This window comes from Lissotriton vulgaris, chromosome 10 (assembly GCF_964263255.1).
Source record: "Lissotriton vulgaris chromosome 10, aLisVul1.2, whole genome shotgun sequence".
Classification (NCBI taxonomy): domain Eukaryota; kingdom Metazoa; phylum Chordata; class Amphibia; order Caudata; family Salamandridae; genus Lissotriton; species Lissotriton vulgaris.
The window spans coordinates 643,151,291-643,174,724 of record NC_141698.1 but is presented as its reverse complement, the minus strand read 5'-3'; positions in this window follow the sequence as shown (position 1 = coordinate 643,174,724).

Below are 23,434 nucleotides of genomic sequence, written 5' to 3'. Positions count from 1 at the left end.
CTCACAATTTTGTGTGGGAAAGTTGTGGCATCACCGGGCTGACACAAATTTCCTACAACACAGTGTTCCCCCTGGTCTCCCGATAAAAATGGTGCCTCTCTCTTTTGGGAGGACCAAGTACCCGTGACAGGCAAGGGCCCAAAACATAGTGAGGCGACATCAAAATTGCCTATCACAAAACAACCTGGTTCTGCAAGGGGGGTCACCTGGGTTTTTGTCCTTGACTTGGTGGCCATCTAGGGAAACCTCCCATACCCACACAAGAATGGGTGGCAGAACATTCGAGGTGGATAACACCAAATGTTGGAATAACCTCCCTCCTCACTTACACATAATGCAGTCAGATCAGGAATTCAGAAAGGCCTAACAAATATGGCATTATAGCCAGAATGACTAGTCTTGCGCTGTCCTCTACCTTGTTCACTGTCTGCTATAGTACCTGGACACCCGCCTTTCTCCAAGTATCCCAATAGAAATGGTACCTCATTCGCGTGGGAGGCCCAAGTACCCACGACAGGCAAGGGCTCAAAACGTAGTGAGGCGACATCAAAATTGCCTATCACAAAACAAGCTGGTTCTGCAATGGGGGTCACCTGGGTTTTTGGCCCCGTGCTCGGCGGCCATCTAGGGAAACCTACCATACCCATACATTTCTGAAAATTAGACACCTGGGGGATTCCAGAGAGGTATGGCTTGTGTGGATCCCCCAACGTGTCCTTACCCAGAATCTCCTGCAAACCTCACATTTTGCAGAAAACATCCCCTTTTTCACACATTTTGGCTAATTTCTGGGTCCCCTCCAGGGGAATCAACAAACCCTGAGTACTTTAGAATCCCCATGATTTTGGAAAAAAAGAGCGCAAATTTGGCGTGGATACCTTTTGTGGTCAAAAGGTTACAGGGGAAATAGCATGAACTACCCAAAATAGCCAAAAAAAGGTCTAGCACAGGGGTGGGAAAAGGCCTATCAGCGAAGGGGTTAATCACAATAGGGGGCACCCCCCTTCATTTGTCATTAGTGTTTTACCCCTCAATCCGTTAGAGAATATAGATAGAACTGTGGGATGAGATTTCAAAGGGGCTTGGGGTTTCTTCTGCCTGATGGTTTTTAGTAATTAAGGAGAAATAGAGTGGCTAAATAGAGTACCAACCAATACTGAGGCAGACTCTGACCCTGACCATGAGGGTGTAATTAAGCAACCACATCATAAGCACTTGGAGGGCATCTTACATCTACGAAGACTCAAAAATCAGAAATATCATAAACATCAACTTTACTATTCATCCACTAGTATCACGTGTACCGCTAACGCTCTTACAGTAAAGTCAAGTAAGCAAAATAAGTTCGAACACAGGGCGACCCCCTCCAAGTGGTACAAGCCGCACAAACCTAAGGCTGTCTGCTTCCATGCCACAGCGGAGATCAATTGCAGCCTAAATCTCCCCAATGCCCAAGATACTCAATAAATGTCAATCTGTGTCAATATCCGGTCTCCTCCTTGCTGCTAAATTACTGAAAAAACCTTACTGCCCATTGTATGCCGCTTAGTTGCTGGAATTTTTCTCAATTCAAAAAGTATGTGTACTCCAGCTCAAAACAACTCACTACCCTCTCCTAGCATGCAAGATGCGAAATTTAAGGCTTGCATAGTCTCACTGAGGATCACTTTAAATGCAACCCCACATTAGTCCATGGAGGATGAACACCTGATGTTAAGTGCTCCAGAGGGACAGAAGAGCGCAGGACTCTAGGACTCCAAGTGGTGGCACGAGCGGGCCAGCTGACAGCCCCAGCAAGCCGCACCCAGTACTAACTGGGTAGCTTCCGCAGGTGTCACAAGGTGCACTCCCTGCAGCCGACTATGGCTCCTAGCTCAGGATAGCTTACAGGAGGGAGGCAGAATGGCTCCTAGGGTCGATTTTGAGGTCAAGGCCACTTACATCCCTCAACATTCCTGGGTTCTAGGGCTCTCTCTCTGCCTCTCTGCCCCTCTGCCTCTCCCCTAAGCGGACCTCAATGTGCCTAAATAGGCTCCTGGGTTCTGTTCACATACCTTCACCAGCCACCAACAAGCATGATAGAAATGTAATGTATCCAATCCAAGCCGGGCCGGGACGAAATACAAGCCAATCCGAGCCAAAATCCGGGAGCCCAGAGCCTCAGGGAAACGGCACTCATTGCTCGGCTCCTCAGCCACTCAGCTGCTCCACGAACTCAGCGCTCTCAACGTGTGTCGCAAGTAAGTAGAAATAGTTCTTAAAAGCATAAAGTGTCAATGAAAGTCAATGATCGCCGTACAACAGGACCTACGTGCATTTTGATCCTGATCTCTATAGAGCGCGGGTTGATACATTAACCAGTAGCTTTAACAGCAGGTCAGACTTATGACTATTGGAGTCCATTGCATTGTCCTGGGTACATGAGGGAGAGAAGGTCCAGCATTTCAGCCTTCTAGGCTCTTCTCAGGTCACAGATAGCAGATTCAGCTCTCTTTTGATTTTTCACAGGTCCAGGAGTGTTCTGAATTGAAGGCCTGCAGGTGACACATTTATGTCTGGCATGAGCTAGTGGTTGAAAATGGCCCCTGGGAGCTCACTAACAAATGGAGTTAAGGTTCCTGTGGCTAACCTGTCCCAACATGGGCATTTTCAAGATGGTCAAAGTCTTTAACTGCTCTCAACTTGGAGTCTCTGGCTAGGCATGAGTGTGGAGAGTGTACCATGGCAATCCTGGTTCCATCCCACATCTCACATTAAAATCCCATTTTAGGCAGTCCCTTACCCTCAAAAAACATAGGGGCAGATTTACAATAACTGGCACATCCCTGTATATCAACAGGGATGTGCCAGTTATTGTGCATCACGGTTGTGCCACACTGGATGCGCCGCATTTACAATGCAGCGCACCATGGGGCAAAAATGGACAGATGTGTGACGCATCTGCTGCCGTAAAGGTAGCGCATTGCTGGAGTTGCGTGGCAAGCACGCTGCAGCTCCAGCAAGGCTTGGGGGTGCCCTATCCTGAAAATGCTGCGTCAATCCTTACGCCTGCTTCAAGCAGGCGCAGGGTTTTGATGGAGCATGGCATTAAAAGTGACTAGGTGAAATCTTGTAGATTTCACTCAGCCACTTTTAGGAGGCGTTCCTGTGCCGGAACGCCTCCCCCCTGCGCCGGAACACCGACATGTGGCACAGGGCTTTACAGCGTGATGCATCTCCCAGATGCGTCATGTTGTAAATACCCCGCAGCATGGCGCTGGCATTGCGCCGCCGCTGCATCACAAAAGTGACGCAACGGCGGCGTAAAAGAGGCACATGGAGCTTGTATATCTGCCCCATAGTGCAGATGTTTGGTAAAAACGAAGCTGAGTTATCAGCAACCAGAAAGGATACACAAAAGCGTTTTTGCAAATCTAACAGACCTGTTAAACAGGATGCAACACGCTAATGTCAAAGAGAGACCCACTGCGATTGGGGACTGAGTGGCTGTCAGGGCAAAAAAGGGTTGCGACCAAGTGTCAGTTAATATTTGCCTTTGATAAGGGAGGTCTCCTTGAACAGTTCTACCCTGGATAGTTGTGACTTGGTATAGGAACTTAGTGTAGAGCAATTAAGAGCACCAAACATAGAAATAAGAAAGTCACCCAACAAGATAGAGATATGACAAAAAGTTATAAAAATAGTGATTATTTTCATGAATTTTTGGAGAGCTTGACCATCAAAATACACTAGAGGGCATCAGAGATACTGATTGTAGGCATTTTAATCACTTTTAAATGCAACAACAAACAAGCCTTTGTCAAGAAAAGGTTTGTGAACTTCTCAAAAGTTTGAAAGAGTTAGTGCAGGTACTCCGGCGTGTGTTGGGTGGCCACATCCAGTGGTGAAAAGGTCTAGTGGACCAGAGAATATATTTTGGATAGTTACCTGGCCACCAGAGCGTTCTCAAGGCAAGTTCAAAACTTTACAGGATGACTCCGAAGACATCAATGGAGGGGTCCTGATGCTGAGGATACACACAAAAGATGCTTAAAGGATGCTCCAATTGAGGTGTGGTCTATGGGATTGTCTTAGTGGTTGTTCCTCTGTCCACAGGAAATGTGGAGTAACTTTGGCTACAGTGATTGTGGCCCCTCGAAGTCCTCTATGTTGCAGTGGCAGGCAAGCTCATGCCAGGCTGATGGTCTCCTTGCACCGTGGTTGGGGCAAAATCCTTAGGTGGGGGCACCATGAGTTCAGAATGCACAGTTGTAACTTCTGGCTAGCTCGGATTTGTTCTTGTATGCACCTGGTGACTGGTAGCTGCAAAATGTCTGAGGTGGAAACCAAAATCGTTGGTTTGGGCTTTTTCAGCTCTCATGTCCAAGGAGCTGGATCCAGGGGATCAGCTGACAGATCCTTGGAGCCACTGCTGTAGGTTTGGGTTGGGTATCAACTTTTCCCCAATCCCAGAGCCACAAGTACAGTCCAAACTGCACTATCCCACAGTGTAGCTAGTGCAGTCCTTCTGATGGTGCAGCTTCTCTTTGGGGGCTTTCAAGAGCAGCAGGACGGTTCTTGTTTGATCCTCTCTCCAATTCCACAGTGACCTGAGTTTCAGGGTGCCAGAGTTGCACATTTTATACCAAGAAAGTGCTCTGAGGGGACAACATGGTCACTAGCCAATAAGCTAGTAGATCCCTTTCTCTTTGGTGACTAAGGTCCATTGATGTGTGGCATTTGACAATCCCAAAGTGCGATATTCATGCCACTGTCAAGATCTATGACACTTCCTTTGACTATAAGGTGTTTTGTAGTCCACCCGGGGGTGGATACCTGATGGCTACACGTCCACGGGGCAACTAGTTTGTAGAAGGGTTTAATCTCTCTGCCCCTGTCTCCAGCCTGTTTGCAGTAACAAAAGGTATCCTGCTTGCTTGTGTTGTTACAGGCAGCCCTTCAAAGGCTGATTTCCCTTTGAAGCTTACATTTTTGGCTAACACCCCAAGTAGCCTTCCTGAGAAAGGATGTCACACTTCACTCTGTGGCAACTGCCGTTTTTCCCAAGCCTGGGAGTTGTTCACATGTCTCCCCAGATGGATAGAAAGGTGTCTGTTGGCCAAGGCTTGTACAAAGTCACTGGACTAGCTGGGACACAGAGTAGCAACTTAAATAGCAACATTAATCTTGACTTGGGGATCACGCTGGATTTAATGTCATGGTGGGTGTAACCTGTAAAAAGTATGTTTCCTTAAAATGCTTTAATGCCAAAGAGGATGTTCACAGCCCCACACCGGGGGTAACTCTAAACCTTTTTTAGACCAGCTCTCATCTCACTGGGTTTGGTAACTTTCTGCCAAGAAGTACAACAGGGAAAGCAGACCCAGATGTGAGCTATATCTGCCTGTGACAGGGCAGGAGCGGTCAATTCGAAGTACACCAGAGGTTCTGGGTACAGCCTCCAGACCATCCTGTGAAGAAGTAGACAACTCCTGTCCACATATTCCACATATTCCACATATTCCTTTCCACATATTCACATATTCCACATATTGCCCACAGCTATCACCATGGACAACATAGGCAACATTAACAATGAGAGCCACACTGCCACTGACAAGCTCTCTCCTTCCCCTGACTAAGCATGGGCGAATTTTGCGAATCTGGCATTCGCGAATTTGCGTATTTGCGAACTCGCAATCCACAAAATCCGCAAATTCTCACGAATTTGCGGATTTTTTTGTTTTTATAGTGTTCGCAAGGGTTTCTGCCAGTTCGCGAGGATTTTGTACCAGTTCGCAATTGCGAACTTACTTGTCAGCACGCAACGGTCGCGACTATGTTGTTTCTACGTCTGGTTCATCATCACAGGTTCACAGCACCCTCTGTTTCAACACTGCCACCCTCTGTTCCACCCATGCCACCCTCTGGTACATCAATGCCACCCTCTGGTTCATCATCATCACTGTAGATTATGGGGGGGAAAAGCAAGCACACCTGCCCTGCTTCAACTGACATGAATTAATTTGGGGTTGATTTATTAATGTGTCACTGTTTTAAAATTCCAGTCTGGCACCTGCTTCCTTATCTGTAATTTGCTTTCTGTTGCAGTGAAAAAAATTTTTCCAGGACCTTTGTGGTCTACTTGTAGCTATTCCATGATCCAGCTGTGAGGGTCAGAGCAGGGTCATACAATTGTTGCAACTAGCAACTGAACTCTGGAGGGGCCCCAGTCAGGAAGCACTACAGGGAATGGTTACTAATGATGAATTTGAACTTTTGCACCTGCTGAGTGCTTTCAGTTTAGCAAAACTCGTTTTTCTGCAGAACAGCAAATGTAATGCCCCAAACAAACTTACTTGTGAAAGTTGATTCTAATCCAAAAGTGATCCAAAGAAAGTCAAAAGGCCTCAAATCCAAAAAAGGGCAGGCAAATGTCAACCTGAGGAGTTATTCTGATAAAAATCATCATTTTCAGAAGGTCTATGCTGCTTGCTAGTGGATTTCTTGTGCAGAATTGCAAATTTTGTAATTTCGCGAGTGCGAGATTGTTGCTGCCCGCCGCACCATGAAAAAAAAATCCGCTGCGTGCGAATTTACGGATTTTCGGTAAATTCACGAGCGTTCGCGGATCGCGAATTTACCGAAAATCTGCAAAATCCGCGAGCGGAACGGATTTTCCGCCCATGCTTACCCCTGACAGCCCCACTCAGGACATCCTGAACCTAAACTCCCCTACTGCTTCCTCTATGAATATGACTCAGAGACTTGATCTGGTTGGAAAAACAACTAGAGATCGTAATACAGGGAATCAACAAAATCTTAGCGAACCATGCCACACCTCTGGAGACTACCCAACTCCCACACCCTACACCAATAGCTAATAACAATAAACTCACAAGTCCTCCCAAGGTTCAATGGCACAGCTGGAACACTACCCCCCTCCTGAACCAGCCTCAGAGACCCAAAATAACAAGCGCCTCAATGTCCTTGAGAGAGGCGATTGAGCTTGCCAAATCCTATGACTCAACTTCAGTTGTCAACCCCAGCTCTGTAATCCAGGTTATCACTAGACTTGGAAGAGACCGCATCGCACGGAGAACGTTGAGGCCTCCAACCCACCTCACTAATATGGCTCCCCTAACAAAGAAAAGTAACAATAAGGGGTCGACTAACGCAATGCTCATAAACTGTAGATCTGCTAACAAACACACAAGAGAACTGGCAGAAGCCATCCTCACCCATGACATAGACATCACGTTCATCACAGAAACCTGGTTGAATGAATCCTCCTCCCCTATCATTGACACACTTATGCCCCCAGGGTTCTCAATCGTCAATAAAGATGGAAAGAACCATTGAGGCGGGGAGATTGCAATTATCCACAAGAGCAACATCTCCGTAACGGAAACAGACTCCTTCAAATATAACTCATTTGAATTTCTAACTTCCACCATTAAGACGACTGACAACAAAACGCTATACTGCCATCTTCTTTACCATCCACCAGGCAACACCCCCTCATTTGGCAAACACCTTTCCGACCTGAAAACACACTGCTCACTCTTGGATTCTAACAACATAATACTAGGCGACCTCAACCTACACTGGAATGATGATAATAACTCTCTGATCTAATCTATGAATGAACTTCTATGCAACAACAATTTTATCCAACACTGCACAGAGAAATTCCATGAAAAAGGCTCAATCCTGGATGCCATAATAGCTTACGAAGACACAGTCATTATTGACAGTATCCTTCCTGTTGACTGGTCAGACCACCACATCATTCTATTTCACATCAAAGGATCCATTGCCTACCTCGTGCACAGGAATCCACCCACTTGTGAGAAATCTAAGACAGATTCCCCGACCTGGAAGAAAGGATAAATGTACTCCTTCCCACCGCCACATGCGACCTATCTACAACAGAACTTACTTCACACTACAATACAACTATGACCTCCACACTTGACCAAATAGCTCACTTGAAACAAAAAAGAGTCAGGAACATTCCATCAAGATCCTGGTTCAACACAGACCTAAACTCAGAAAGAAAACCACTAAGAGCTGCAGAAAGACTCTGGCAGAGCAACCCGTCCACAACCCACCTTGATCAACTCAATACTGAACACAGGAAATATAAAAAGCACATAAAAAATGTAAAAACGCCCTTCTTCTGTGATGCACTAGACAATGCCAAAAACCGTCCCAAAGAACTCTTTAATCTCATTAGACAACAAACATCCAAGCCCCCCTCAACCACAGTACAGGCTTCCAAAGACCTATGTGATAACTTTACCAATTTCTTTAACAATAAAATCACCAAGATTGAGCTCTCCCTGGAAGACCACCTCCATCCACCCAGTGAAAGCCCACCCCATGGCAAAGAAGAAAACAACCCACCCAGGCACACCCCTGCCAACTGGAAGTCGTTTTAACCCATCTCTGAAGCAGAAATCATCGAAATAATTACCAGATCCAATCCCTTGTCACACATACTGACCCTATTCCTGCCCAACCGGCTAAAAATCTCAAACACACCCGAGCCCCGCTCTGGACCAAAATTGTAAATAGCTCCCTGACAACCCGAATCATGCCAGAGTGTCTCAAATTTGGCCAAGTCACGCCACTGCTAAAAAAAACAGGCTCTGACCCAAACGTCTTAAATAACTTTCGGGCTGTATCCAATCTCCCATTCTTAGCCAACATCTTAGAAAGATGTGTTCTCCTTCAACTTCCCCCAAACATGGACAGCAACACACTTCTAGACCCTCACCAATCAGGTTTCAGAGAAGGTTGCAGCACAGAGACAGCGATACTGAATGTCATAGATGATGTCCACAAATCATTCGATACGGACCGATGCTGTCTGCTCATACTCCTGGACCTATCATAAGCCTTCAACATGGTAGACCACAAACTGCTCATTAATGTACTCAGTGAAAGGTTTGGAGAGGAGGAAGTGGTCTTACAGTGGTTTACCTCCTTTCTGCAGAACCGCTCCCAAAGAATAAAAATTAAAAACTTCACATCTAACCGAATCCCCATAAACAGGGGTGTCCCCCAGGGATCAGTTCTCTCCCTATCACTGTTCAACATCTACATGTAGCCCCTCACCACAATACTAAATAAAAGCCAACATCCCCTTCCACCTCTATGCAGATGATACACAGATCTACCTAGAAACTTCCTCCATTGGGGACAGTCAGAGACTAAACAACACTCTAAGAGGAGTCCAACACTGGCTATCTCTCAACCACCTGAAACTCAACCAAGACAAGATGGAAATCCTTCTCATATCCAACAAAGAGCAGACCCCCCAAATCACTGAATGGCTAAAAACTATTGATGCTCTCAACTGCAATCTCATCCCAGCTGATTCCGTAAAATCACTGGGAAATACTGTCATCCCAGCTGATTCCTTAAAATCACTGGGAATCACTCTGAACCCAAACTTAGACATGGTCAAACATATCACGAACACTGCAAAGAGCACTTTCCTCAACATAAAAGTACTCAACAAAATAAAAACCCTTCATCCCGCACGATGACCTTAAACAGGCCACACAATCCCTGTTTCTGTCAAGATTAGTTTACGGGAATGCAACCCTCACAGGCACGGCAAAATCTCACTTAGCTCCCCTCTGATCAACTCTAAATGCAGCAGCCAAGATTGTCACTGGAGTAAAGAAAAATGAGCACATCTCTCCCGCTCTCAGGAAGCTAAAATGGCTCCCAATCGAAATGCATGCAAGCTTCAGAACTGTTTGTCTCACACACAAAGCTCTGCACACTGGCAAACCTGCCTACCTGGACTCTAAACTCAACAAGGCTGGTCAGTCAAGGAGTACTCTCTTGTAGGTATCAAGGACCCCCTGATGTGGATGAGACTCCTGGGTCAGGGACAACAATTTTTTGTAAAAGCAAATACCCAGGCAGGCTTTAAGTACAAAAGCTGGCTAAATAAGGAAACAATATTAAAATACACAAAAAGTGATAAAAATGATTACTGCAATGGACTGAAATGATATCAAAAGAGATACTCTTTAATATAAATATAAAAGATGAATGTATACATATAATTGATAAATTACACAATAGACAGATTATATCATAAGGTTTGTGTGACTGTTTTCAGAATATATAAAAAACTTCATAGAATATAAAAAAAGATTCTTTTCTTCAATAATATTCTCTGATTATGGAGAATAGGGCTGTGTGTCGTGTGTCAACGCGTTTCGACAAAGTCATTTGTCTTCATCAGGACAAAATGGATGTTCAGCCACTTTTTCTAAAATAATTAATAACCAGAAGGATTCGAAGTTGTTGTAGGGAGTAAGGCACCTTTCCTTTTAAAGTCCGGAATCGGTATGTGATAACTGTTTAATCAGTGTTCACTGCCTCCATCTTACTACCACCTAAAACTACTCTTCGTCGTCTTTTTTGGAAAAGGGGAGGGAAACTTCAAGCGTTCACGGCCATTTCCGTCATCAGATTGGTAAAAGCCGTTAGTTCTTGTGGCTCTTATAATTGTCGTTTATTTAAATAGGCGTGATCATGGACAGAGGCCGATGGTTGTTTAAGAAGGACGCGGTAATGGAAGCCGTTGCGTGTTCTGAAGCCGCTCGTATTTCTCGGGGGCTGTTGTGCAACTCTGATGTTTGTTCAGATCAGAGTACGTCCCCAAAATAGTATTTGGAATGTCAGCGGAACTTCAGTGTGATGTCACACGGAGGGCGTGCCTAATTTTCGTGTGTCGAATTAAAGCTGTCTAAAAGTGAGGAGGTCCACGTGCTTATATTTTAAGGTTGATGCCAATAAGCGTTTGGACACGAACACAGTGCTGACACAGAAATTTGCTTTCTGACGAGTTTTCCTGTGGTGCCTACACTGGTCAGATCCGAATCAGTAATGCATAATTTTCCGGTGGACACTATGATAGGTGTCTCTGGCTGTAACAAGTTATGATGCAGGGCGCAACGGAGCCATTCAGCACCCGGTTCCGAATTTGCGTTGGAGTCGGTCTGTGTGAGAAACACTCTACTGCTCATGCCTCTGAAAACTCGGAAACAAAAAACTTTATCACGCTCCTTCTCTGGTAATGCACCAAAAGTTTGGAACGCATCCCAGTACATATCAGGACAAACCTCTCCTTCATAAAATTCAAAAGCCAGCTCAATGACCTCTACCTCAACCAAACTCTTATGAAGGGATAGCTGCCACCTATGCAGAATCTTGCCCATTGGAATATATAGTCACATCGATAAGAAGACTTTTACATCTCCTACCTCTTGACTTGCTTCTTTGTCCCCCCTCCCTGAACAGGATTTGTTACGAATCACTATGTTTACTATTGTTTTACACTGTATTCGATTGCTACCTTTGTCCCCTCACCTTAAAAGGATTAGTCACAAATCAATATGTCTACTATTGTTTTACTTTTATTCGATTGCTGCATGGCAAAAGGTTGTAAAGCACTCCGATACCTTCGGGTCTGGCCAGCGCTATAAAAAAAACCCTTAAAATAAATAAATAAATAAATAAATAAATAAATAAATAAAATCCATGGTCCATTGTCCTTGCCCAGGAAACAGTTCACACTTTACCGAAAAGGAAGCCATCTAGCTGCCAGGTGACAGTTGCATACTTATGAAAGTCCTCAGGGAAGCTTTATGCAGGCAAAATGTAACTAAAGTACTTTTCTGTAAAAGTTAGACAAAGTTTTTTCATTAAATTGGACTTTGTTTAGCTATTAAAAACAGTCCTTGAAATAGTTCTCTACCTGTTTCCTAGGTGGAGGTAATAGTTTTTTAAACTTCATATTGTATCATTGCGGTGGGAGTCACTGTAAGGATATGTATAACATTAACCTTTGCATATTCTATTTTGAAATATCATGTACCCTTGCTTAATGGGCAGTAAGGCGTATTTAGGGGTGACTTATTAAGATTTAAAAGGAGGATTTTAGAGTTTTAAGCCTGTCAAAAGGGTTATTTTGACAGGTCGAGCTTGCAGCTTTAAACCTGCAGCACAAGTCTACTGGTGGCAGGTCTGCAGTCATATTTGCATGTCACTGCAGTGGGTGGCACAATGAGTGTTGCAGCTCACTGGTAAAATGTAACATACATACCCCAGGTGTACTGTGTGTATCATATACCAGGGCCTTATAAGTATGTTAATTATGCCAATCAGGAGTATACCAATTTTACCATGTTGAAAGGAGGAGCACAAACACTTTACCAGTGATTACAAATGGTAAAATGCACCGAGTTCTTTAGCCAACAAAAATAGGATTCAGTGAAAAGGCAAAAACTCCGAGGTGACCCTGCAGAAAGGGCAAAATGCCCAATAATTAAATATATATTTTGTAACTCTAACAAGCAACAAAGGAGCAGCACTGCTAAATAAAAACCGATTATTATTATAGTATAGGCAGAATGGTGCATTGTCCTCTCTCCTCTTCCCCGGCATGCACATTTATCACAGAAGCAGTCAACACGAAAGAGTTAATAGCACGGAGTTGTCTTAAATACACTTTGGGTAAGAATTAGATAGCTTTATTTATGATAGAGATCTCAATTGCAGCATTATTTCATGCATTTTACAAGCTCCCGGCTAAAAAAGATTTAATAGGCAACAAAGCAAGGTTTTCAACAATAAATTTGGCATCCTGAAGCTGTTGAATTATTTACGGTTTAGCATTTACATTAAAATGAACTCCAGCACTGTGATTTGAAAATCAAATCGAAAGCTGTCAAGGTGGTAGGACGATAAATATTTGAAAGCTGTGCGAAGTTACTCAAGACATTGCAAGCGGATTTTCACTTAGAATGGACAGGCCATGCAAGGGACATAGCATACAGGAGTAAGATAGACACTAGGGCCTAATTCTCAGCATTGTGCTTCTAATCTTTACACCCATTCTAAATCAAAGGTACCATGCAAGTTGTTGTTGGTATCAGACAGCGGCGCTTTCTTTACTTGGGCAGGAGAGCATCGCCGCCCCCCCCCAACCCCCCCGGTCCACTGTCAGTCTACCCCAGAGACATACAGGTGTGTCTCTACTGCCGATTGGCAGCAAAGGACAGGAGCAGTGACTGTCTTGTGCTGGCCAAAGTGACATGCACACTTTGAAACTCTCCACCCAGCTGTCTTACACAGCTGGGCAAAGACCTACAGGATCTTAAGGAGTGTCCAGCCAGTTAGCTCCATCTAACCCTGGCATTTCTCTCATGCTGGTTAACAACACAAGAGAAGCACCAGGATTGATTAAGGGCAACTCCCTGGGACAGTGCTGGAGTGGAGAAGAAGATTGGGATGAGCGAGGACATGCAAGCCAGGTAAGTAACTTAGTTTTCTTTTTTTTACGTATTTTGCTTTTTTGACTGCGATTAGGTGAGAAGGCCTGTATCTTATTCCTCCTGTCTGTCCCTCTCCTGCCTTCGCAGCACAGGATACTCCCTCATTTCCATTTTAGCCAAGGCATCCCCTGTCGGAATTAACTATTCCAGTATGATTGTCTTTGAACAAAAAGCAGGGGAACTGTTTGTGTTACATTTAAAAAAAAGAAAGGACACATTATTCTCCACTGATCCCACCCACTTCAAGAGCGTCTGTCAATTATTGTCACCCCCCGGGAAGGGGGCTGAGCTCAGAAGTTTCTCTCCCTTGTGCCAGTTACTGCAGGTGCTGAAACAATCTCATATCTGCTGGTTTTAGTACCCTGTCCAGCACTGACCGTGTCCTCCGAACACGCCTCTCAAAGCTATCCAACGGTCACAGGTGCTCACTGATAACAATGCACCCAGCTTGAGCTCTCGCCTCTGTTCTGTTGGTTTTCATAATGAGTGTGTTTATCCTCTGCAAAATACAGTAGATGGCACCTTTGAAAGCATCATGGCCGGTACTCTTGCAGACTGACTAGGCAGCCGCCTAGTGCACCACACCCCTGGCGACCCGGATTTTTTAATTTATTATTATTAACTCTTTATTGATTGGTTTAGCAAATCATTTACAATTTAAAACATGGCTAAATAGAACAATAAAATGACAGTAGTAAATGTTAAAAACTGTGGATTTAAAATTACAAAAAATTCGGTGAACCATTATGGGCTGATAATGTTCTGCTGGAAGACATCGCTCTAGCTTTCCGATGGTCTGAACACGATTTGATTATTGAGTCTGTTAACTCGCCCGCGGTACTAAGATGGGAAAGTTTTAGATGTATATATGGCTTCTAGTTGTTTTGACGCTTTATGGATGAATTTTGCAGGCATATTTAGCTTGGTATTGTCAGGGTTAAGAGCTGCCCTTATTGCTTGGTAGCAAGATAAAGTGGCTGAGCACCCACTTTGAAATTGGAGAACACTGCCCAGGCTTGTTTCCTCTTTGACAGTGTTGCCCTGTTCGAGTGAAAGGACCACAATAAAGCTATAATATTTAATTTTTATTAACACTAGTATTGGGTGCACAAAATAGAGACTGTGAGATGACGAGAATAAACAGAGGAATCATTCCTAAACGTTCATTCTACGATTCATTTAATACATGTTTAGTCAGAGCTTTGAGTAGGATAAAAATTTTGTGGAAATCCAGTGTACACCACAGCTAAGACCCGGCCCACTTAAAAGCCTGCTTATATTCAATACAGAGAAGAAACGCTCCCCAACAAATTCCATTTGATAACAACACCAAAATCCAAAGCCTCCCAGTAACACACCAGTCTTCACTCATATTGAAATCTACCTCTCAGTATAAAAAAGACACCACAAATTGTCCTCATAATATTTCTGGTTTTTGTTCCATCTTTGTTAAATTATTAACACATGAATTTTCTACTCTTACCCCTTCCCCATTATTTCCACACTAAGCATAATTTAACTTTCGTTCGTATTTCGTATGTCGATTCCAAATGTCACAAACACATGTAATTCTTTCCTTTTCAAACAGGATATGTAATGCACCACTCTCATTAAGAATGGAACCAGTAATGGCACAATTTCCCTGTTGCTCCAGACATAAATACATGTAAAGAGCAAATCAGAACAGTTCCTTAATTTTTTCAAATTGCAAAACTCCTCTCTATTGGTTATTTTTCAACTTTCCATATAAACAGTTTAAAAAAAATTAAGAACACATACAGATGAGACGTTGAACACACTTTCTAGAATATTCTACAACACCTGCAGGTTAAAAATTAATCATTTTTTCAAACCTGACTCATATTTTTTGTCATATTTTTTGCAACATTTTCTCCAACTCTTAACGCACCTGCAGGTTAAATGATCACCATTGTTTTAAGTTTGAACAATGCCTTCCAAATGCAAATAGCAGTTTTGGTTGAACTGAGCAAATTTTATCCACGTTCAAACTGCTTTTTATTAACCAATGAGAAAGATGTTTTTCAAACAAACTAATATACACCCTACTTTTTAGTAAACAATGCTTTTCATCACCCAATCAGTTATCGTTTTTTATGGGGAAAAAAAGTAGCTCCCCATATTTAAACATATCTTATTCTACGAACGGACTGCATGTGCTACAGACATCTATCCATATCTTCCAGCTATACCTTCAAAATGCTAATGTGTATCGTAGGGCATAGCTATGTTTTCTGGTTAAAGAGGTATGCAAAACAGAGACGTATTGACTTAGACCTAGGTTTACAAAATGTCGACATTAAATGGTTTGGTCAAAGAGGATTAAAGTGGCACCAATTGCTCCATTTGGTTAAAACCTGTTTGCATCTCCAACACCCTGACCTCATGATTGTACACTGTGGTGGAAACGACCTAGGCACATTGACTGGGGTAGGTTTGGAAATGCTAATGAAGGACACCTTTCGACAACTGAGGTTGCTTTTGCCTCAAACTGTCTTTGTATATTCCAATATATGCCAAGGACAGAAGTGGAAATGGTCGAAGCAATTTTGTCCTCACATTGAGAAATCTAGGAAGAATGTCAACCTCAGAGACCATAGAATGGGGATGATCTACAAAAACAACATACGCTTTGATATGGCTGATATCTACAGAAGTGATGGAGTATACTTCACAGATCAGGGAAATCGAGTTTTTCTGAATAACTTGGCGCTGTGCATTTGCACTTATATATATTTCCAACGAATAAACACAAGGGCTCTTTTTGGAGCCGCCTTATATTCCTAATATCGGTTTACAGAGTGACAGCTGCGTTCCAGCTACCACAGGGAGACCTGCAGGCCGTTGGGCAAGCTCGCAGAGGGAGAGCTGCAGCCCGTCATCTCAGCTCGCTCACAGGGAGCTACGGGCCGTCGGCTCACAAATGCGCAGCAGTACAAAAAGGGGGTGGTGATGGACGGAGCATCTGAATCAATCAAACACTCACACCCAGTCAAAAGATCTGGGTTTAATCCATCACCATTCTTTACCCCACTCTGCCACCCCAGTTCAGACATGACTATATGCAAATCAGTCTGACCCTGTAACTCATGGGAACAGTCTAGCCCGAACTGCCAAGCCATGTCTTCCGTGGACCGGAAACAAGCTTCCGAGGACCGGTTTCTGGCATTCCAGCCGTCTTCAGTCCGGCTTGCTTGAATCCAGTGGCAAAGTGAGCAAGGGACTCACGTCTGAGCATACCCTGCCTTACTTATGGCAGCCAAAAGCGGTACAAAAAGGGGGTGGTGATGGACAGAGCATCTGAATCAATCAAACACTCACACCCAGTCAAAAGATCTGAGTTTAATCCATCACCGTTCTTTAGCCCACTCTGCCACCCCAGTTCAGACATGACTATATGCAAATCAGTCTGACCCTGTGCCTCATGGGAACAGTCCAGCCCGAACTGCCAAGCCATGTCTTCCCTGGACCGAAAACAAGCTTCCAAGGACCGGTTTCTGGCATTCCAGCCGTCTTCAGCCCGGCTTGCTTGAATCCAGTGGCAAAGTGAGCAAGGGACTCACGTCTGAGCATACCCTGCCACACTTATGGCGGCCAAAAGCGGTACAAAAAGGGGGTGGTGATGGACGGAGCATCTGAATCAATCAAACACTCACACCCAGTCAAAAGATCTGGGTTTAATCCATCACCGTTCTTCAGCCCACTCTGCCACCCCAGTTCAGACCTGACTATATGCAAATCAGTCTGACCCTGTGCCTCATGGGAACAGTCCAGCCCGAAACAGCCAAGCCATGTCTTCCCTGGACCGGAAACAAGCTTCCGAGGACCGGTTTCTGGCATTCCAGCAGTCTTCAGCCCGGCTTGCTTAAATCCAGTGGCAAAGTGAGCAAGGGACTCACGTCTGAGCATACCCTGCCACACTTATGGCGGCCAAAAGCGGTACAAACAGGGGGTGGTGATGGACGGAGCATCTGAATCAATGAAACACTCACACCCAGTCAAAAGATCTGGGTTTAATCCATCACCGTTCTTTAGCCCACTCTACCACCCCAGTTCAGACATGACTATATGCAAATCAGTCTTACCCTGTGCCTCATGGGAACAGTCCAGCCCGAACTGCCAAGCCTTGTCTTCCCTGGACCCGAAACAAGCTTCCGAGGACCGGTTTCTGGCATTCCAGCCATCTTCAGCCCCACTTGCTTGAATCCAGTGGCAAAGTGACCAAGGGACTCACGTCTGAGCATACCCTGCCACACTTATGGCGGCCAAAAGCGGTACAAAAAGGGGGTGGTGATGGACGGAGCATCTGAATCAATCAAACACTCACACCCAGTCAAAAGATCTGGGTTTAATCCATCACCGTTCTTTAGCTCACTCTGCCACCTCAGTTCAGACATGACTATATGCAAATCAGTCTGACCCTGTGCCTCATGGGAACAGTCCAGCCCAAACTGCCAAGCCATGTCTTCCCTGGACCGAAAACAAGCTTCCGAGGACTGGTTTCTGGCATTCCAGCCGTCTTCAGCCCGGCTTGCTTGAATTTAGTGGCAAAGTGAGAAAGGGACTCACGTCTGAGCATATCCTGCCACACTTATGGCGGCCAAAAGCGGTACAAAAAGGGGGTGGTGATGGGCGGAGCATCTGAATCAATCAAACACTCACACCCAGTCAAAAGATCTGGGTTTAATCCATCACCGTTCTTTAGCCCACTCTGCCACCCCAGTTCAGAAATGACTATATGCAAATCAGTCTGACCCTGTGCCTCATGGGAACAGTCCAGCCCGAACTGCCAAGCCATGTCTTCCCTAGACCGGAAACAAGCTTCCGAGGACCGGTTTCTGGCATTCCAGCCGTCTTCAGCCCGACTTGCTTGAATCCAGTGGCAAAGTGAGCAAGGGACTCACGTCTGAGCATACCCTGCCACACTTATGGCGGCCAAAAGCGGTACAAAAAGGGGGTGGTGATGAACTGAGCATATAAATCAATCAAACACTCACACCAAGTCAAAAGATCTGGGTTTAATCCATCACCGCTCTTTAGCCCACTCTGCCACCCCAGTTCAGACATGACTATATGCAAATCAGTCTGACCCTGTGCCTCATGGGAACAGTCCAGCCCGAACTGCCAAGCCATGTCTTCCCTGGACAGGAAACAAGCTTCCGAGGACCGGTTTCTGGCATTCCAGACGTTTTCAGTCCGGCTTGCTTGAATCCAGTGGCAAAGTGAGCAAGGGACTCACATCTGAGTATACCCTGCCACACTTATGGCAGCCAAAAGCGGTACAAAAAGGGGGTGGTGATGGACGGAGCATCTGAATCAATCAAACACTCACACCCAGTCAAAAGATCTGGGTTTAATCCATCACCGTTCTTTAGCCCACTCTGCCACCCCAGTTCAGACATGACTATATGCAAATCAGTCTGACCCTGTGCCTCATGGGAACAGTCCAGCCCGAACTGCCAAGCCATGTCTTCCCTGGACAGGAAACAAGCTTCCGAGGACCGGTTTCTGGCATTCCAGACGTTTTCAGTCCGGCTTGCTTGAATCCAGTGGCAAAGTGAGCAAGGGACTCACATCTGAGCATACCCTGCCACACTAATGGCAGCCAAAAGCGGTAAAAAAAGGGGGTGGTGATGGATGGAGCATCTGAATCAATCAAACACTCACACCCAGTCAAAAGATCTGGGTTTAATCCATCACCGTTCTTTAGCCCACTCTGCCACCCCAGTTCAGACATGACTATATGCAAATCAGTCTGACCCTGTGCCTCATGGAAACAGTCCAGCCCGAACTGCCAAGCCATGTCTTCCCTGGACCGGAAACAAGCTTCCAAGGACCGGTTTCTGGCATTCCACCCGTCTTCAGCCCGGCTCGCTTGAATCCAGTGGCAAAGTGAGCAAGGGACTCACGTCTGAGCATACCCTGCCACACTTATGGCAGCCAAAAGCGGTACAAAAAGGGGGTGGTGATGGACGGAGCATCTGAATCAATAAAACACTCACACCCAGTCAAAAAATCTGGGTTTAATCCATCACCGTTCGTTAGCCCACTCTGCCACCCCTGTTCAGACATGACTATATGCAAATCAGTCTGACCCTGTGCCTCATGGGAACAGTCCAGCCCGAACTACCAAGCCATGTCTTCCCTGGACCGGAAACAAGCTTTTGAGGACTGGTTTCTGGCATTCCAGCCGTCTTCAGCCCATCTTGCTTGAATCCAGTGGCAAAGTGAGCAAGGGACTCACGTCTGAGCAAACCCTGCCACTCTTATGGCGGCCAAAAGCGGTACAAAAAGGGGGTGGTGATGGACGGAGCATCTGAATCAATCAAACACTCAAACCCAGTCAAAAGATCTGGGTTTAATCCATCACCGTTCTTTAGCCCACTCTGCCACCCCAGTTCAGACCTGACTATATGCAAATCAGTCTGACCCTGTGCCTCATGGGAACAGTCCAGCCCGAACAGCCAAGCCATGTCTTCCCTGGACCGGAAACAAGCTTCCGAGGACCGGTTTCTGGCATTCCAGCCATCTTCAGCCTGGCTAGCTTGAATCCAGTGGCAAAGTGAGCAAGGGACTCACGTCTGAGCATACCCTGCCACACTTATGGCGGCCAAAAGCGGTACAAAAAGGGGGTGGTGATGGACGGAGCATCTGAATCAATCAAACACTCACACCCAGTCAAAAGATCTGGGTTTAATCCATCACCGTTCTTTAGCTCACTCTGCCACCTCAGTTCAGACATGACTACATGCAAATCAGTCTGACCCTGTGCCTCATGGGAACAGTCCAGCCCGAACTGCCAAGCCATGTCTTCCCTGGACCAAAAACAAGCTTCCGAGGACTGGTTTCTGGCATTCCAGCCGTCTTCAGCCCGGCTTGCTTGAATCCAGTGGTAAAGTGAGCAAGGGACTCACGTCTGAGCATATCCTGCCACACTTATGGCGGCCAAAAGCGGTACAAAAAGGGGGTGGTGATGGGCGGAGCATCTGAATCAATCAAACACTCACACCCAGTCAAAGATCTGGGTTTAATCCATCACCGCTCTTTAGCCCACTCTGCCACCCCAGTTCAGACATGACTATATGCAAATCAGTCTGACCCTGTGCCTCATGGGAACAGTTCAGCCCGAACTGCCAAGCCATGTCTTCCCTGGACAGGAAACAAGCTTCCGAGGACCGGTTTCTGGCATTCCGGACGTTTTCAGTCCGGCTTGCTTGAATCCAGTGGCAAAGTGAGCAAGGGACTCACATCTGAGCATACCCTGCCACACTTATGGCAGCCAAAAGCGGTACAAAAAGGGGGTGGTGATGGACGGAGCATCTGAATCAATCAAACACTCACACCCAGTCAAAAGATCTGGGTTTAATCCATCACCGTTCTTTAGCCCACTCTGCCACCCCAGTTCAGACATGACTATATGCAAATCAGTCTGACCCTGTGCCTCATGGGAACAGTCCAGCCCGAACTGCCAAGCCATGTCTTCCGTAGACCGGAAACAAGCTTCCGAGGACCGGTTTCTGGCATTCCAGCCGTCTTCAGCCCGACTTGCTTGAATCCAGTGGCAAAGTGAGCAAGGGACTCACGTCTGAGCATACCCTGCCACACTTATGGCGGCCAAAAGCGGTACAAAAAGGGGGTGGTGATGAACTGAGCATATAAATCAATCAAACACTCACACCAAGTCAAAAGATCTGGGTTTAATCCATCACCGCTCTTTAGCCCACTCTGCCACCCCAGTTCAGACATGACTATATGCAAATCAGTCTGACCCTGTGCCTCATGGGAACAGTTCAGCCCGAACTGCCAAGCCATGTCTTCCCTGGACAGGAAACAAGCTTCCGAGGACCGGTTTCTGGCATTCCGGACGTTTTCAGTCCGGCTTGCTTGAATCCAGTGGCAAAGTGAGCAAGGGACTCACATCTGAGCATACCCTGCCACACTTATGGCAGCCAAAAGCGGTACAAAAAGGGGGTGGTGATGGACGGAGCATCTGAATCAATCAAACACTCACACCCAGTCAAAAGATCTGGGTTTAATCCATCACCGTTCTTTAGCCCACTCTGCCACCCCAGTTCAGACATGACTATATGCAAATCAGTCTGACCCTGTGCCTCATGGGAACAGTCCAGCCCGAACTGCCAAGCCATGTCTTCCCTGGACAAGAAACAAGCTTCCGAGGACCGGTTTCTGGCATTCCAGACGTTTTCAGTCCGGCTTGCTTGAATCCAGTGGCAAAGTGAGCAAGGGACTCACATCTGAGCATACCCTGCCACACTAATGGCAGCCAAAAGCGGTAAAAAAAGGGGGTGGTGATGGATGGAGCATCTGAATCAATCAAACACTCACACCCAGTCAAAAGATCTGGGTTTAATCCATCACCGTTCTTTAGCCCACTCTGCCACCCCAGTTCAGACATGACTATATGCAAATCAGTCTGACCCTGTGCCTCATGGAAACAGTCCAGCCCGAACTGCCAAGCCATGTCTTCCCTGGACCGGAAACAAGCTTCCAAGGACCAGTTTCTGGCATTCCAGCCGTCTTCAGCCCGGCTCGCTTGAATCCAGTGGCAAAGTGAGCAAGGGACTCACGTCTGAGCATACCCTGCCACACTTATGGCAGTCAAAAGCGGTACAAAAAGGGGGTGGTGATGGACGGAGCATCTGAATCAATAAAACACTCACACCCAGTCAAAAGATCTGGGTTTAATCCATCACCGTTCTTTAGCTCACTCTGCCACCTCAGTTCAGACATGACTATATGCAAATCAGTCTGACCCTGTGCCTCATGGGAACAGTCCAGCCCGAACTGCCAAGCCATGTCTTCCCTGGACCGAAAACAAGCTTCCGAGGACTGGTTTCTGGCATTCCAGCCGTCTTCAGCCCGGCTTGCTTGAATTTAGTGGCAAAGTGAGCAAGGGACTCACGTCTGAGCATATCCTGCCACACTTATGGCGGCCAAAAGCGGTACAAAAAGGGGGTGGTGATGGGCGGAGCTTCTGAATCAATCAAACACTCACACCCAGTCAAAAGATCTGGGTTTAATCCATCACTGTTCTTTAGCCCACTCTGCCACCCCAGTTCAGAAATGACTATATGCAAATCAGTCTGACCCTGTGCCTCATGGGAACAGTCCAGCCCAAACTGCCAAGCCATGTCTTCCCTAGACCGGAAACAAGCTTCCGAGGACCGGTTTCTGGCATTCCAGCCGTCTTCAGCCCGACTTGCTTGAATCCAGTGGCAAAGTGAGCAAGGGACTCACGTCTGAGCATACCCTGCCACACTTATGGCGGCCAAAAGCGGTACAAAAAGGGGGTGGTGATGAACTGAGCATATAAATCAATCAAACACTCACACCAAGTCAAAAGATCTGGGTTTAATCCATCACCGCTCTTTAGCCCACTCTGCCACCCCAGTTCAGACATGACTATATGCAAATCAGTCTGACCCTGTGCCTCATGGGAACAGTCCAGCCCGAACTGCCAAGCCATGTCTTCCCTGGACAGGAAACAAGCTTCCGAGGACCGGTTTCTGGCATTCCAGACGTTTTCAGTCCGGCTTGCTTGAATCCAGTGGCAAAGTGAGCAAGGGACTCACATCTGAGTATACCCTGCCACACTTATGGCAGCCAAAAGCGGTACAAAAAGGGGGTGGTGATGGACGGAGCATCTGAATCAATCAAACACTCACACCCAGTCAAAAGATCTGGGTTTAATCCATCACCGTTCTTTAGCCCACTCTGCCACCCCAGTTCAGACATGACTATATGCAAATCAGTCTGACCCTGTGCCTCATGGGAACAGTCCAGCCCGAACTGCCAAGCCATGTCTTCCCTGGACAGGAAACAAGCTTCCGAGGACCGGTTTCTGGCATTCCAGACGTTTTCAGTCCGGCTTGCTTGAATCCAGTGGCAAAGTGAGCAAGGGACTCACATCTGAGCATACCCTGCCACACTAATGGCAGCCAAAAGCGGTAAAAAAAGGGGGTGGTGATGGATGGAGCATCTGAATCAATCAAACACTCACACCCAGTCAAAAGATCTGGGTTTAATCCATCACCGTTCTTTAGCCCACT